Raw genomic sequence first — 17,103 nt, 5'->3', positions numbered from 1 at the left:
GCTTAGATTTTGAATTAGGTTTTTCAGGGTAGAATTAAAATGCTGGAAATTAGGGTTTTGGAATTCAAATTTAATACTAGAGTTATGAACTTGATTCATCCATACAAGTCAATACATATAATCATAAAAGTAAACTTGTTTTAGTGAATGCATATCAAAGTTTTCACTAACTCAAAAATGATGTGCAATGCATATGATGATATAGCATATTTAAGTGTTTAAAACACCAGAGGTGTTACAGATACACAGGAGGAACATGTGACCAACATATGCTATTTCTCATCAATGGCGAATTATTACAGTTGAACAGGCTGCATTAGGTAGAATTTGCTGTCAACCCATGAAGCCTTTTTTAAAACATATTAATGATAGTGAAATGCAGTGTGCTTCACCGTGAATTTTTTAGATTAAGGGTTCTAACTCAGCTTTGTAACATTGAAATGATTTTAGCTATGATACAGCTGTCAGATTTTTAGTAGTGTAGAAGTTCTTAATCACCGGTGTTAGCTTACAGTGCTTTGTGTGGCCTTGAGGTTTTAAGACACTGTTCTAAATTTTGCGTTGTAAATTCGTGATTACCACGCATAGAAAATGCTATGATTTCAAAAATATGCAGAATATATGTGTCATGCACCATATAAATAAAGCTCGAAACTTTTAGTTTTTGTGCATGACATATCTATATTAAACTCCTAGTATTGTTTCCATGCAAAGGTTAAACATGTTCTTTACCTGCAACTTAACCACGTGATTTATCGGCGCGCGCGAGGGCGCGCGTAATGGACTAGTTATATCATCATGCTTGAGATTCATTCTTTTTTTTCTAAGCTGTATTAAAAAATTTATTTGCTACTGTTGTCTTCTCCTCAGTGAACTATTTATTCTTAAAGTATTAACAAATAATAAACAAAATAGTATCTCAAAAATGTATATAATGATCTCATATTATTGGCTCATTATCTCACCTTATCTTCGTATTTGAGGAGCTATCTCTCTTTTAAATTCATCCATTTGGTCCCAAAATGTCCAAAATACATTTGAAAAATAAATACTTGGAGTTTTCTCAAAACACGTCGAATTTCACGAGCCATGGTAACAAATTTTCACCATCTATGTGTGCTCCATTTCTCGGGCACCAAATGTTTCTTGCTTGGCTACAACAATAACTCCGATACCTGTGCCTGACCCTGAATTATCTTTTGATCCGCCTCAGAGACTATTGACTACTAGCAAGATAACTTAGGATATACTATATTAATTAATAATGCGTATAAAAATAAAAAACAACAATGCCGGCTTCGGCTTGGCGCACACAATTCGCCCAAATGTCCAAATCCCAATCGTCCAAACATTACATAAGCAGAATTTATAATGGCGAGTACTACATCATTGGTCCGGACTCAACTCAAGTACCACCCCGTGGCAGTTCAAAGAAAAAACTAAAAAAGAAACAAAGAAAAAGACAGCAATCGAAGGGAAGGCCGAAGGGGACGAAACGAGGCGGAGCAAAACCACCAGAACAGAGACGATCAGAAGAGTACAAGCAGCGTTGTCACAACACAATTCAGAAATCGTCGAGCTCTCTATCGTGCACGCCGAAAGACCGCCGCCTCGAACGACTCGACACGACGACCTTCGCTCCCTCCGCCACCGAATCCACCACAAAAACCACCATTTCTTGTTTTTTGTTTTCCCGTTCACCGGAGGCCGGCGGCCAAGAAGATCAAGAACAGGGGAGAAAGGAGGGATTTTGTTGGGGAGACGAGCAGGCGATTTCCTTTTGCCGCCTCGCGTTCACGTTGCCCGGCAGCTCCGGCTTCAGTGAGTCGTTGTGTGGTGTGGTGGTGTTTGGACGGAGCGGAGATGTCGGCGGTGATGGTGGAGCGGGCAACGAGCGATATGCTCATCGGCCCCTACTGGGCGATGAACTTGGAGATCTGTGATATCCTCAACCGCGAACCCGGGTGAGGACGCACGCACAACTTCGCTTCTTAGTTTTTTTTTTCATTTCATCTGCGGTTTTTCAGTACTGATATTACTGTTTTATTGCTGAATGATGGGGTTTTGTATAATTTATTGAAAGCAGTCTCCATTTCTATCAAATGGTGGGGGGCTTTTTGTTGGGATGACTGTGAACTCTAGGGCCGATAAATTTGTGGTTTCCGATTACGATTAGCAGTATCTGTCGTCACTCGTCAGTTCATTTTGTTCTGTGAAGGGAAAACTACCTTGGGAGTGTTGGGCCCTGAATTGCTCCAGAGATAAAATTTAGATGTCGAAGTGTGTTCTGCGATCAATCCGTTCCTGCAATTTTTCTGGGTTACTACTTATCTGTGGAATTGTTTGTTTTTCTTTTAGAAAAAAATCTGCGTAATTGAGGTGTGAAACCGGCATCCATTATTGTATTTTCTCATGCCATCGGTCCAAATGCCAACTTTGGGTGTCCAAATGTCGTGGTCGATAAAAACTGTTGGTTTTGAGGGTCAGCTTTTCTGAGTACTGTTAAAACATCTCTTTCTTAGTTCTAATTTTGTTGACAGCAGGTTAATTTGTTTGAGAAATTCCCAAAACTTGCGTTGCAGGACACACATGGTGCCCACTTAGTCATGGTTTTTGTATTGGGATTAGTTCTTTATGAATTTCGTTTAGTGCTTGGTTCTTTGCCACTGCCATAGTATGCATATGTTTTATTCATTTCCGGTAAAATTTGCAGAAGTGACGTGTTTGTGGATATTTCGTTTGGGTTTTTTTTCCTTGCCTTTGACTCTTAGGACTGGGTTTCATTATTTTTCTGTATTTTTGGCTAAAGAAGAGTTGTCAATTTCAAGATCATGTATCTTTTATGCTAGTAAGAGTTGAGAATTAAAGAAAGAGAGGGAAGGAGCTCTGCTCATAGTTTTCAATTTCAGGGTTGCTTCATAAATATTCTGGTTCTATGATCCTTAATGGAGGAATCCTTATAAAAGCTATACTTATTGCTACAGTCTCAGGTCATGCTTGATGCTGCTTGTAATTCTTGAAAATTGGTTTCTTTCTGCTGTCACTTAATGTCTGTTTTTGTTTTTCCACCTTGTGAACTATTTTCACTTTTGTGCCACGACATGCTGATGGAATCTCTGTTAATTCGAATATTACTTTACATTTGAAGTATAAAGAGAATATCTAATTGTTCTTGGAACTTGCTCTAATTATATCAAAATATATGAAAAACTTAAAAAAAAAACTTGCTTCCATGAAACTAGATCTTTGTTCTAGAAAGGGCGGCAAGAACATTGTTGCATATACTATTCGAAGAAAAAGAATTGACCCAGTTTGATGAGGATATGACCTCCGTACATATGACCATGCTTGGAGAACCATATGGAGACCAAGGAGATCAGCGAAGGTGTCCTAACCGAGAAGGAGGCCCAAAGCTCATCCGGTTCGAGTCCCCAAGGTGGAGACCCAAATCAAGTTCGAGTCCGGCTCGGGCTCCAGGACCAGTCTGCCTTAAATTGGTCACCCATGACGTATCCGGACTCCGTTTTCGACGATCCACATATGGTTGGAAAGCTAATTTGATAAGGAAGCTAATCCAAGTGGTCTCACGTCAAAAGACCTTCGGAATCAACGGGAATCGTCGAAACAAGTCAGCGTCCAGAATCTGCCAGGGTACTGCGACACCACCTTTTGGTCCGTTGGACCGTGTATCGTGTTTGAGCCTATTAGGGGACGCGTCCAGGGGGGTGACGCCCAAGACTCTATAAATAGCAGCCGTTGCTCTCCTTAGGGTTTGGGTTTTGTTTAGTTCTTGATTTTCTCGTGAAACAAACATCGTTTTGCTGCAACTGTCGCCGCCAAAGCCGCTTGCTGTGAACCAGGGTCCCAGTTCTTCATCTTGTTCGCCTGTGGCGATTAGTCCTTTCGAATAAAGACTTGAACTCTTTCTCATTATCATAAGCCTCATATTTATTTGCAATTTCAGATTACGTTTATCTCGTTCTTGCTTGTGTTCTCGATTCGCTTGCAGGAAAGCCTTCTCGGCGAGGTCAATCGCGTTCGTGTGGTTGATAACCAACGGAGCAGTGGTGTAACGTTTGCGGGGGTCCGAATCAGTCTTGGTTCGAAGCCTAGATCGTGAACGTCGAGTCTCTACCAATCGATGCTATCATACCTTTTGGAAGATCGGGTCTAGTCTACATCAAGGTTTTACGAACGCACTCCGAATTAGAGGACAAAACGAGAATAATGCGTACAAAATTAGTCATGACAGTAAGGATTTGATGGAAACAGTGAAGATAAGTGTAGGAAATTAGATGGCGTGGACTAGGGTTAGATGGATACAAAGGAAACTCAACAAGACTTGGAGATGTTCACGGATTATGATGAAAAACAAAGGGAAAAACACAAACTGGACTAAAAAACGATCTAAAACCAGCAACCAGAACTTGACCTAGGGCACAAACTCAACAACGCGAAACAGAGACGAAATTGCACGGCACAATGAGGCTATAGGACAGGGAATATGTGACGATGTTTTTTTTTGGCTTTTTGTGGACTATAGGTAATGCAAAAACAGTAACAATTTAAAGGGGAAAACAAAGGTATACCTAACGGGTAACAAGGTCTCTGATACCACTTGATGTAAACTAGGCCCGATCTTCCGAAAGGTATGATAGCATCGATTGGTGGAGACTCGACGTTCACGATCTAGGCTTCGAACCAAGACTGATTTGGACCCCCGCAACCGTTACACCACTGCTCCGTTGGTTATCAACCACGCGAACGCGATTGACCTCGCCGAGAAGGCTTTCCTACAAGCGAATCGAGAACACAAGCAAGAACGAGATAAATGCAATCTTAAATTGCAAATAAATATGAGGCTTATGATAATGAGAAAGAGTTTAAGTCTTTATTCGAAAGGACTAATCGCCACAGGCGAACAAGATCAAGAACTGGGGCCCTGGTTCACAGCAAGCGGCTTTGGCGGCGACAGTTGCAGCAAAACGACATCTGTTTCACGAGGAAATCAAGAACTAAACAAAACCCAAACCTTAAGGAGAGCGACAGCTGCTATTTATAGTGTCTTGGGCGTCATCCCCCCTGGACGCGCCCCCTAATGGGCCCAAACACGATACATGGACCAAAAGATGGTGTCGCAGCACCCTGGCAGATTCTGGACGCTAACTTGTTTCGACGATTCCCGTTGATTCCGAAGGTCTTTTGACGTGAGACCACTTGAATTGACTTCCTTATCAGATTAGCTTTCCAACCATACGTGGATCGTCGAAAACGGAGTCCGGATGCATCCTGGGTGACTAGTTTAAGGTAGACTGGTCCTGGAGCCTGAGCCGGACTCGAACTTGATTTGGGTCTCCACCTTGGGGACTCGAACCGGATGAGCTTCGGGCCTCCTTCTCGGTTAGGACACCCTCGCTGATCTCCTTGGTCTCCATATAGTTCTCCAAGCATGGTCATATGTATGGAGGTCATGTCCTCATCATAGTTTTTCATGAAACTAGAACTGCATTGTTGTCTTCTGGTCGTTCTGCATTCCTGTGAAGTATTGACGTGCCATGATCACCTTCTAGTAAACATTTTTGTTTTGTCATATTCTTAGGCAAGCAAAATATGTGGAAGTCCCTCAAGCAACGCATTGCACACAAGAACCCAAAGGTCCAGCTTCTTGTTCTCACGGTAAATGTGATTTTCAAATCCCTTGCTACTACATGACTTCAATTCATGGACTGTTTGTTGGTAGGATTCATTGATTGGTCCTTGTTAATGTGCTTGACCCTTCATGTTATCTGTACTTACAAATGACATGCTCCTTGAAAGACTAATTGCCCCTGCATACAGTTGAGTTGTGAAATAACATAATTGTATTAGCTAAAACAGGAGAGGAATGAATCCCCTACTGCACTGTTTATATAATAAAGGAGAAAAAGTGAAAAATTGTAAGGTCATTTGTGGACTTTAAAGGTGGAAAAACTCTATTCTAGCCAAAATAAATTAAAAGATTGTCTCATTCCAACTATTGGCAATTGGAATTTCCACTGGTCAATCCCCTGCTGCACTGTCCTCCCAGTGGCCATTGAAAAAGTTTCCATTTATCTACATGTACTATGTGCCTCAAAACAGGAAGATTTAGCTGATGCTGGTACTATCAAGATTCAGGGGTGAATAGTAATCAAAACCTGGCAAGCTTTGCTTAGGACATAATATAGTAGGAGACCTTGAAATGGTCTGGTCCAAGCCCTGCTGGAAATTGTTGACCACATTTAAATAACCCTCTACTGAATTACAGCATTGTTCGACTTATTTCAATTGCTGGAGACGATGATAAAAAATTGTGGCGCCATTGTGCATATGCTTGTTGCTGAGAGAGACATACTTCATGAGATGGTCAAGATAGTAAAGAAAAGGGTATGTGCGTACAGTTTAAACCTTAATTTACTGATTGTCAATAACAAATCCTTAATGCGTTCTCTTTTGATTTTTTTAGCATGATTATCATGTTAAAGAGAAGATTCTCACGCTGATAGATAGTTGGCAAGAAGTTTTTGGCGGTGCACGTGCAAGATATCCACAATATTATGCAGCATATGAGGAGCTCTTGGTATTATTCTATACATATAAAGCATATTGTAATATTGTATTGATCTCTCATTTTTAGAAGTACTTTCTCCCAATGGCCATTGTCTTCCAAGCTCCAAAAACAGAATTGCAGAAAATACTGACATTTTTCATCACTCATTTAATTTTCACAATTGTTGAGCATGCAGTTATATGGTTATAATTCCAAATTAGTAGTTGAATATCGATCATTTCTAGAACTGATTCAATTTCTCCATTGTTCATACATATGCTAGCGTGCTGGAGCCGTATTTCCTCAAAGATCGAATGGTTCTGTGCCAATCATTACTCCTCCACAGACTCAGCCTCTACAAAACTATCCCTCATCTTTACGCATTTCACAGCAGGAGGAACTTGAATTGCCAGTTTCAGATTTCCCTGCATTAAGGTATACATTTTAAAAAAATGTATATATAATACAACTGGCATGTTTAACTACTGAACTAAAGTAAATATGATGCCAAGTTTTCTTTAATTTATCTTATGCAAATATGATGTTACATACGTGTTTATCATGATGTCATTAAAATTATTGATGATCATCACAAAAAGTTAGTGTGGAGTCTTTGCTTTAGCATGCAATGTTATTAAGTTGTTTGAATTATTAGTTGCGATTAATCAGGCTTATTGGTCCATGGACCTTTTTTTTTATGAAAATTGGTCCATGGACCTTGATTTGGCACTCCGCTGCAACTAGTGTGATAACTAATCAGTGACTAATCATGAATTCTCGATTAACATCTGATTAGCTTAGGGACGACTAGATTGGAGAGAATTTTGAGCTGGCCAACTGGGCTTGGTGACACCTGGGCACTGGGCTTTTTGTTCTTGGTCCACAAGTGATTGACCATGCTTAATATTTGCTTTGTTTGCCAATTTATGATAATTTCTTTGTGCAGTTGTGCGCTGGTGCTATAGTCTAGTAGCAGTACTTAACTGCTTAGTACTTACCATTAACTACTTAATACTATGCAGTTATACTATATAATATATATACATCCTGGGTAGCAGCGAAAGTAGGCAGAACAACTTCTTGACTAGCTGATTTGCCACCTGGTTGATGATTAGTCAGTTTATCGGTACCCGTACAACTAGGCTCGATTAGGTGGCTTGAAAATATTTTTACCATGTTGCTATGGTTAACAACCTAAATTATACTCATGTACAGTGTTTAGTGAATATGCTGAGAATATTATGAAGTGTTTACATTCTGATGCTCAGATTTGTTGCCCTCCTTTTTTCATGTTAGTTTTTCTCAGTTTGACGCTTATTAAGGTTCTTTGGTGTAGTGATTGCTTTCTATTTATTTCATGTTTTAGATGTTTTTGAACTTTCCGTTGTTATTGGTTAGCTTATTTAGCCTGTGATTAGTATGCAAGTTTGGAAATGAATGCGGTTATTTCACCAGCCTTACAGAAATTCAGAACGCACGTGGCATCATGGATGTTCTTTCAGAGATGCTGGATGCTTTAGATCCGGGTAACAGAGAGGTACTTTCCTGATGCACCTGTAGCTTTTGCGCCATCAGAAAATCAATTATGCTTTATAATAAGAAAGAAGAACCGCTGGTGACCATCTTCATTTCTCAAAATTTTGTTTCAAAAAAATCTACTTGCAGTGCAATATTTCTAAATTGTACTTGCGGTGCAAGATTTCAAATCAATCTACTTACAGTGCCAGATTTCAGGGGCTTAGACAGGATGTCATTGCTGACCTTGTGGATCAATGCCGTTCTTACAAGCAAAGAGTAGTGCAGCTTGTCAACAGTACCTCGTAAGTTCCCTTGATGACTCTTTTCTAGTTTTATGATGACATGAACAGTATCTGAAAGAGAATATACTGACAGCTTTACATGTTTCATGCTGACATTTCAGTAGCACCACATTTAATATTGTGCAGTATTTGTCCTTTCTTTTTCAGTGTAAATGAGCCAACTTCATGTATTGCAAACCATGTAGCCAATGTCAAATTTTCTTCTTTTAATGACTTTTGCATTGATGCCATGTTGAGGAATGAGGAGTTGCTCAGCCAGGGTCTTTCTTTGAATGATGATATGCAGCGTGTTATTGCAAAACATGATGCTATTAATGCAGGAGTAGCAGTTCAGGTGGAAAAGCCAAAGTCTCTGCAGTCCCAAATTGAAAGTTCTTCAACAAGAAAGCCAGATACCATGGAAGAACCAATTCAAAGGTTGAAATATCATATTAAGCATTCTGTTTAAATCATTTCATAAGATTCTACTAGACATGAAACACATGTATTTGGATTCACACAAGCCCTTAGAACCTGCATTCATGAAACTGTTTACCAGGCAAAATCTGGATATTTGGAACAAACATTTTTTATTTAAGTTTATATAATCCTATCTGGATTCTGGAACATATCTGACTAGCACCTAAGACACCTGGTCCACATAAGAGCATAATCCTATCTTGATGTTTAATTTTCTTTTGTTGTGCTCTTCCCTTGTGGGGAATACCTTTTTGCTGGACTTTTTTTTTTTCTCCTGCTTAATACAATGGCACACACCTGTCCTGCAAGGAAAAAAGGGTATAAATCAAAATCTCGATTTAAACAACGTTTCCACAGGTTTTCTGAGCCCTGCCTGGAACTGGATGCAAAATTATTTGATTGTTTTTATCTGCAGTAATCCTACGTATAGTGAACAAACCTGGTTCAGTTTTTCCTCACTTAAAACTTTTGCTTTCTGCGTATTTCAGGTCTTCAGCAAGTACAAGTACCACCAACCAGTCTCCTTTTGGGATTTTAGCACTTCCCGCGCCCCCATCCAGTAGTTCAAAAGCACCTGTAACACCAGCTTCTAGTATCGACCTTCTTAGCGGAGATGATTATATCAAACCCGAACCTGCAAACTCTCTAGCACTCGTTCCTGTCACTGAATATTCAGCTTCAGATAAGAATGTCTTAGCCTTTGCCGATATGTTTGAACAAAATACTGCCAACAATAGCAACCAAAACATTCCAAATTCTTTTCACTCTTCGACTTCAAATTCTACTATCTCCACATGACAAACATATCCTGCACCTGTACAACCTGTGTTGCCTCAGCATCCAGCTGCTTATCCAAATGGGTCCAGATCCAATGCCATTGTACCTTATGATCAGCAGTCCCAGTTGAACTCTACAGATTCTTGGAATGGGCAGCCAGCTTATGGAACACATCACCAAAAGCAAGCACTAAATTATGGTACTAGATTTCTTTCCTAGTGTGTGCTAGTTCTATAATGTTTTCCTGGATCTATTTATCAGAAGTTGGGGAAAGATCTATAAGTAATAGACATATTTATTGAACCACTGCTTAGTCCAAGTTAGGTGCAGAACTTTTCATGATAAGCAGTAAACATTATTGTTTTCTTCTCTGTTATTTTCATGTGTTGTAGGTACAGTAGTGTTACTTATAGACCTTGTTATAATCATTTAACATGGTGCCCCTGCGGGGCTAATGCTTTTATCAAATAGTTAGCTCTAGCACTTTGTCCAATAGTTCTTTGCTTAGCCAATCCGTTTTAAGATAGCTCCACCATTTGACGATTGCTTGTTAACAGGCACAGGTGATCATAATGGAGACATTCCACCAGCACCATGGGAAATTAAGCGATCCACTAACCCATTTGACGACGATCAGCTTGGTGGAATGGCACTGCAACCATCAGGCATGCAGCCCCAACCAGTGCAACTCAGTCAGCATGGGAACAAATTCATGTCAGCACAACCAATGCCAAGGGGACAGCCAGGAAGAATGCAGTTGCAACTGGTGCCTGGTGCTCAGCTTGGTGCTCTACAACCACAGGCTATGCTGAATATGCAGTACAGGGCGACGCATCCGTCAATGCAAATGAATCAAGGAATGGGCATGTATTCCCAACCAACCTTTGGAGGATATTATGGAATGAACCAACCACAGCTTTACGGTTTTCATATGTCTGGTTATGGATATGGTCAGCAATCTGGGGGCTACTATATTCCGAATGCTGCATATGTGTATGCTAGTGCAAACGAGCTTGCCCAGAGGATGAATGACCTTTCAGTTCAAAACGGTGATCCAAATGGAACAACAGCAAATAAGCAGAGCTGACCTGAGGATTCACTCTTTGGCGATCTTTTGAGCATCGCCAAGATGAAGCAGAACAAACCTGCAGCTGGCAAGGTTGGCGGCTAAGTGTGAGTAAAGAAGGTACATAATTTCATCTTATTTGCCAGCAGCAGAAGCTTTTCCTGACAGTACATATAATTCTTTTGCCACGTTTTATGCAATGCCAGATGGCTTCTCGATGTAAGCTCATCTGAGTAGGAATTCATATTGGGAAGTGGAGATTATGATGCTTGTGGCGGAGCCTCATAGCAAGTGTGGCTATAACTCTATGTAAATTCTTGAGTTCTCAGTAGCAATATGTATTGTCATAATTTCCCCCTCTGCGCAAATATTTGGCAGAAACAGAGGATTCCTGTTCTCCCTAGCCATACACCCCTGTTCCTTTCCCCTTATTTATTTATCTTTAGATGTCTTCTTCAGAACGGTGCCTGATTCATAGCAACTAGTCGGGCTAGTAATACGCTGCCCACTACGTTTTTTTTAACAAATGACGATTAGGAAATATTATTTCAAAACAAAGGGAGTACTGATTCTGTAGGTTTACGTTTATTATTAGTTTTCTCAATCAATTTATACTTATTATTATTAGATACAATAACTGTATGAGAAGAAAATAAAACATATGAGTATCTGCAATAGTGAATCTTGGATAAACAGTACTTCCTAAATTTAAATTCGTGTCAATTTAACGTTAGTTGAGGCTCTAGTTACAAGCCATTTCATTTTTTGCAGGGTTTTAAATAGCGGACAAAGATATTTAGCTGTGACCGCCAGGAGCTATAAAAATCTTGAATGGAATACTCCCTCCATCACTAAATAAATCAACTCATAGCGTTGTCCCAAATCAATTTCTTTTATATTTGACTGGATTTGTAGAAAAAAAATTACACCTATTTGTGATACCAAATAAGCATATTATGAAAATATAATTTATGATGTAATTTGGTGTCATAAATCTTGGTGCTCTTTTCTATAAATTGGGTCAAACTTGAAAATTTTGACTTTAGACAACTCTATAAATTGATTTATTTAGGGACAGATGGAGTATATCATAAGCTATTTAATTTAATGGTTTTATATAAACATAAAAAAAATCTTAAGTAGTTATGCATGCAAATATTTAACTAAGAAAATTTCATGAACAGAAATACTTAAAATACATATATAGGCTATAGGAGAACATGTCTCCATGTCCATTGTTTAACATTCACTAATAAATTAACATACTCACAACTACAAATAATGTTCATGTTCATTCAACATTACAATTCAATTGTTTATTACACCGTTTATTAAATAAGAAACATAACGGATAGGCATAGATTATAGCCCTCTACAATAAGGGATGAGTATTTGCCTCGGTCAGGATTAGTTGTGGCAAAATTATTTCATGGCTAAGCCATATAGAGGTGTCTAGCGGAGCTAAAGCGTCAATAGCGACAATAATAGAACAATTGACAATATTACAATGGTAGCCTATCAAAAAGTTATAGCGGAGTTATAGCTATGCTATAGCAGGCTATTTGGAACCATGTTTTTCTTCCATGCATGCGCTATTGGGGTATCTTACTTGAGTGGCTGGGCATTAGGAGGCCTGCTTCTATAAATGCTATTTATATTGCCGGATTCACAGAGGTGTCCCTACTGATCGTTGTAAGGGTAGAATGATCCAATAGGGGATGGTTGAACCTGGCTCTAAAATATAAAACCATCAAGCTAAATAACTCCTTAATCTAGCTCACACAAAGATTAGTGTCCTTAAGAGCAAGAACTAAACCTATGCTAAGTTCACTCCACCACGGTCACTCAATAAGACTTGCAAACGACAAGCTAAAGCTTAGATAGTTCGAAGAAGAAGTAATGTAAGAACAAACAAAGGCAAGGAGACAAACATGTTTTTTCATGGTATCGGGTTGTTGCCATAACCCTTTACGTTGGGGCACTAATGAGTCAGCAGGACTGAGGTTAAACTCCCTTCCACTACCAATGCCCCTTTTCCACTCGGGAATGGTGGTCTTCAAGATCATGTAAACCTTTTGGAGGCTCCTCAAAAAGAACCCCACCAAAGAAGGTCACCAACTCCTTTATTGGGTCCTTTAGGTGATGGCAATCAACAAGAGTAACAAGTCTTCATGTAGCAACTCAAAGAAATCATTACAAGAACATGGTAGCACAAGGCTAACTCTCTCACTCTTTAAGTTTTGGCTGGATAGCCCTCCCACTCTGCACAATCTCCATCTATAAGTGTTTTCACTATTGGTGGGAAGAATAGCTCCAAATGAGCTAGGGGAAGCACTTATACAAGTGGTGAAGCCCCTGCTAGCCATTAGAAAAGGCAGACAGTGTCTACTCCTCATAGTGCTTTGCTATTCCTAGTACCCTCAAGTGCTTTGTGATTTACATGAGAAGCTTTTTAGGATTGCACCCCATCTCATGGCATTCATGCTTGAATTGGTACCAAGTGCTTTTAAGTTTGTCATTAAATTCATATCAGTTGCTTTTGTGTTTTGCCTTCAGTTGGTACTTCTTGAGCATCTTCTTCAATTGGTATCTTTTGAACTCTTCTTGATGATTGCATTACCAACAATGGGGAGAAATTGCACAAAGAGTTAGTCTTGCATCTGAATTGCCTACAAGGGATAAGCAAATGGGGTTACAAAAGTAAGGGGAGTCTTGCATTCATATAAAAAATAGTCCACAATTTGAGGGGAGCATCCATCTTTTGCACCCGATTGTGTTGAGCTTTTACCACTTCTTGAGGAATTGCTGCTTATTTGTGTGAGTTTTGCTTCTTCAATGGTCATGTTGAGCTTTTACCTCTTTTGAGTACCATGAATTCTTTGTCTAAGTTTTGTTGAGGCTTTGCCCATGTCTATGGTGACTGAGACCTTTCCATGATTGGATTTTCCTCAATCGGTTCCTAGAGATTTTATTTGCAAAATATGGTTCGTCCCTTGTGTTTCTTCTCATGCCAAGTGACTTCAACTTTTGCCCTTTTGTGGCTTTTGATCACTTGGATAAGATTTTTGGCTAGTTGGCATTTCCTCTTGCTTCTTAAGGTTCTTCTCATTGCAAGTGGTTCTTCTCTTAGCTTTTAGTTAGCTTTTGATTACTTGGATGAGACTTCCGAGTTTTATATCTCCAACCATTTCTTTATACTTGGATGTTGTCAATCCAATCATCGAGGGAGAGAATGTTAAATCAAGTTGACAAGAATGTTGGTTTAATTTGAGATGATGATTGACAAATGATGAAATGACTTTGAATGCTTTTGAGATTGCATGAAGCTAGCCTTGTCTCTCTTATTTGACACTTCAGTTGTGTTTAGCCTTCGCCCATTCTTTGGGAACCAAGAGTTTTTACTTGGAACTTTCATGAAACTTCCTCATATCAAGTGGCCTTGTGTTTGCTTTTACTTGGCTTTTGGGCACCTGAATGATAACTTTTGTCTTTGATTTCAAAGCTTCTTCTATGTGCTTTAATGTTGGTCAATGCATTCATCCAAGGGGATATTGAGATACCAAGTTGAGAAGTGCCTTGGTCTCATCCATGTGTGATGAATGATTGACACAAGAGTTTAGAGGTTTAGGGGCCTTTTTGATTGAGTTCATATTTCATATGTGCTTGTTCATTCTAATGTCTAACTAGACATGTCATGTTGTGTTGTTTTGAATATATTGTGCAACATGTATCTTGTCTTGGGAATGTGTAGGTGTTGGGTGCACCAAGGTAGTTGACAAGCGATGGAGAAGGTCAAGCGAGGAGTCCATGCACGATGTACCGAGAATGGTGAAAGGTGAACAATAAGGCTTGAACTGAAGGACTAATAGGCCAATGACAGACCATAAGCACCTCACAAATTACACACATGAAAGGGCAAGAGTACATGGGTGGTAAGATGACATTGACCGGAGTTAAGGCCGGGGTTAGATCATATCAAAGCCAAGGTGAGGTGTCGCGAGCACTTGGTGGACCGTCCAACAAAGGACATGGAGGTAGGACACGCGTCGACATCGGCGAGTCACACCAAGCCAGGCATGCATGAGGGTTTACTAGCTTGGCCCTCAAAATGAGCAAAGACAATTTGGTGGTTTGGGCTTCAAAACCATCGACAACATGTTTGACTGGTTTGGGCCTCAAAATTGGGAGTGGTGAGTCAGAGGACATGTGGCACCATCATGAAGCTTGCATTGAGGCAAAGCAAAATCATGAAGGCATCGGGTCGCTCTGATACACTAAGGAAAATGTTGGCTGGTTTTACTCCTGAGGGTATTTTGGTTTTGTTCTTCATGTAGGTATGTTTTGAACTTTTGACAAGTGCTTATACATATGTAGAGTGGCTATTGGGGGTAGCCTCCTTGGACGGACTCTCTCATTTTTTGCGGTGGAGTGAGAAGGCTAAGGTTACAGAGAAGATAAAAGGGAGGTGCTCTTGTTCTGGAGCTTTTATGATCTTAGCTTTGATTAGTGCTAGCAGTGTCTTATAACCGAATTTCCTCAAGTAATCTAAGCATAATTTTTGTGGCTCAATTGTTTCTCTCTCTCTAAATTTAATATTTATCTTTTTGATATTTCTAGAGCCATTTTTGGGGATTTTTTATCTTCTGATTGTCTTAGTTGTAGGCACAAAATTTGGAGTGTTTTGGGACCCTTAAAACTTGTTCGTATCATGGCTTGAAGCCCAGATTTTATCTCCCAAGTTCCTAGCTCCAAAACCCCCTTTTCTTGCCCATTTTGATGAAATTCTTGAAGTTCCTTGAGCCGAGGTTCTTGAGGTGTTCTTGACAAGTCTTTAGGTGCTATAAGATACTGGGAACACACCTAGTAGGCTTGCCTTCAATAAATTTCCCACCAGCACCTTGAAATCACATTTTTGAGTTTTCTTGTCAAAACCCCGATTTGAGAGAGGAAATCCAAAATTCATAGAGAAACCCTAATCTTTTTGGTAAGATCTCTTGGGAACACCTTTCCCATTGGGTAGGCAAGTTATGTGCAAAATTTTCACATATTTTGAAGTTCATTTTCTTAGTTTTTGTCTTTTCCTCCAAAAGTTCCTAGGCTGAAATTAAATCTATCAAAACCGGTCTAGCTAGGTTTGAAAAATAGGCCTAGTCAGATTTGAAAACTTCGGTGGCGGGCTGGAAACGACAAAACCAGCCTATAGCTAGGTTCATATAGGCTAAGCCGAGTTCAAATAGTTTTAGCCGAGTTTCTCAAAGAAATTGTATTTTGCGTCCTTTGGTCATTTGGTTACTGCATCGCTAATTTTGTTCCTAAGGGCAGTATACTGTGACTCTATTATCCTATCAGGGCAAGTACATTAATGTTCTCTTGTAGGCGGTCTTATATAGTACTACATAATTTTAAGATGGCTTAATACACAATATATATAATGGTTGTCTTTTATGTTGTCCTATAGTAACTCACAATTTTGTTAATTTATGCACATAATAAAAACAAAGTTGTGAGTTGCATGATAACAATATCTTGTACAATGATATAACAGTTGTCTCATTTGTCCTAAATTTTACCTCATGAGGCGGTTGTTTCATGAAACAACGACCTCTTTCTCTCATCTGTCTTTTCTCCACATCAACAAAAATCGTACATGGCACTGATGAGGTGGAATATGAGACCACTGGTATGTAGCAATGCACTTGCCCTAAAAGCTAGAAGAGAGAACCATGTTGGTGTTTGAGACAAGCTACATATATATGACTCAGTTTCTTTGAAGAGAAAAATTTAAGATCTCCATGTATCGCTCTCTGGTCCTCAGTTCAGCCTTGAGGCTTGCGATGGGTCAAGGTAGCCCATTCTGTTCATAAAAGAAGCTTGGTAGACTTAGGGGATGTTTGGTTCCCGCCTCCTAAAATTTAGTCCGTGTCACATCGACTACAGTAAATATGTTTGACACTATTTGAAGTATTAAACATAGACTAATTATACAGATTGAGACTAATTTGTGAGACGAATCTATTAAGCCTAACTAGTCAATGATTTGATAATATGGTGCTACAGTAAACATGTGCTAATGATGGATTAATTAAGCTTAATAGATTCATCTCATGAATTAGTCATGGCTTCTGTAATTAGTTTTATTATAAATATCCGAACACCTGATGTGACAATAGATATGATATCTGATGTGACACCTCCTAAACTTTAGTCCCTGGATCCAACACCCCCTTATGGTTTGTACACGTAACAATTCATAAAATGAACAGGATTAGAACAACTTCAACAGTTCGGCTATTCTTGTTTTGGATACTATTTTAAAATTTGTATAGCAAAAAGTAGGCTTCAATAAATGTGCTATCTGGCTTTATAAGAACATCTCCAAGAGCTTTTCCAAAATCTATTCGCTAAATCATCAT

At 39.4% G+C, this 17,103-nt stretch overlaps 1 pseudogene; it reads left to right on the top strand.

The window, feature by feature from the left end:
* Nucleotides 1-1,461: 1,461 nt before the first annotated feature.
* On the top strand, nt 1,462-10,879 carry LOC136463245 (TOM1-like protein 9; annotated as a pseudogene).
* Nucleotides 10,880-17,103: the final 6,224 nt, after the last annotated feature.

This window comes from Miscanthus floridulus, chromosome 7 (genome assembly GCF_019320115.1).
Source record: "Miscanthus floridulus cultivar M001 chromosome 7, ASM1932011v1, whole genome shotgun sequence".
NCBI classification, from domain to species: domain Eukaryota; kingdom Viridiplantae; phylum Streptophyta; class Magnoliopsida; order Poales; family Poaceae; genus Miscanthus; species Miscanthus floridulus.
The sequence above is the reverse complement of the archived record's forward strand: the minus strand, read 5'-3'. Positions and strand labels throughout refer to the sequence as shown.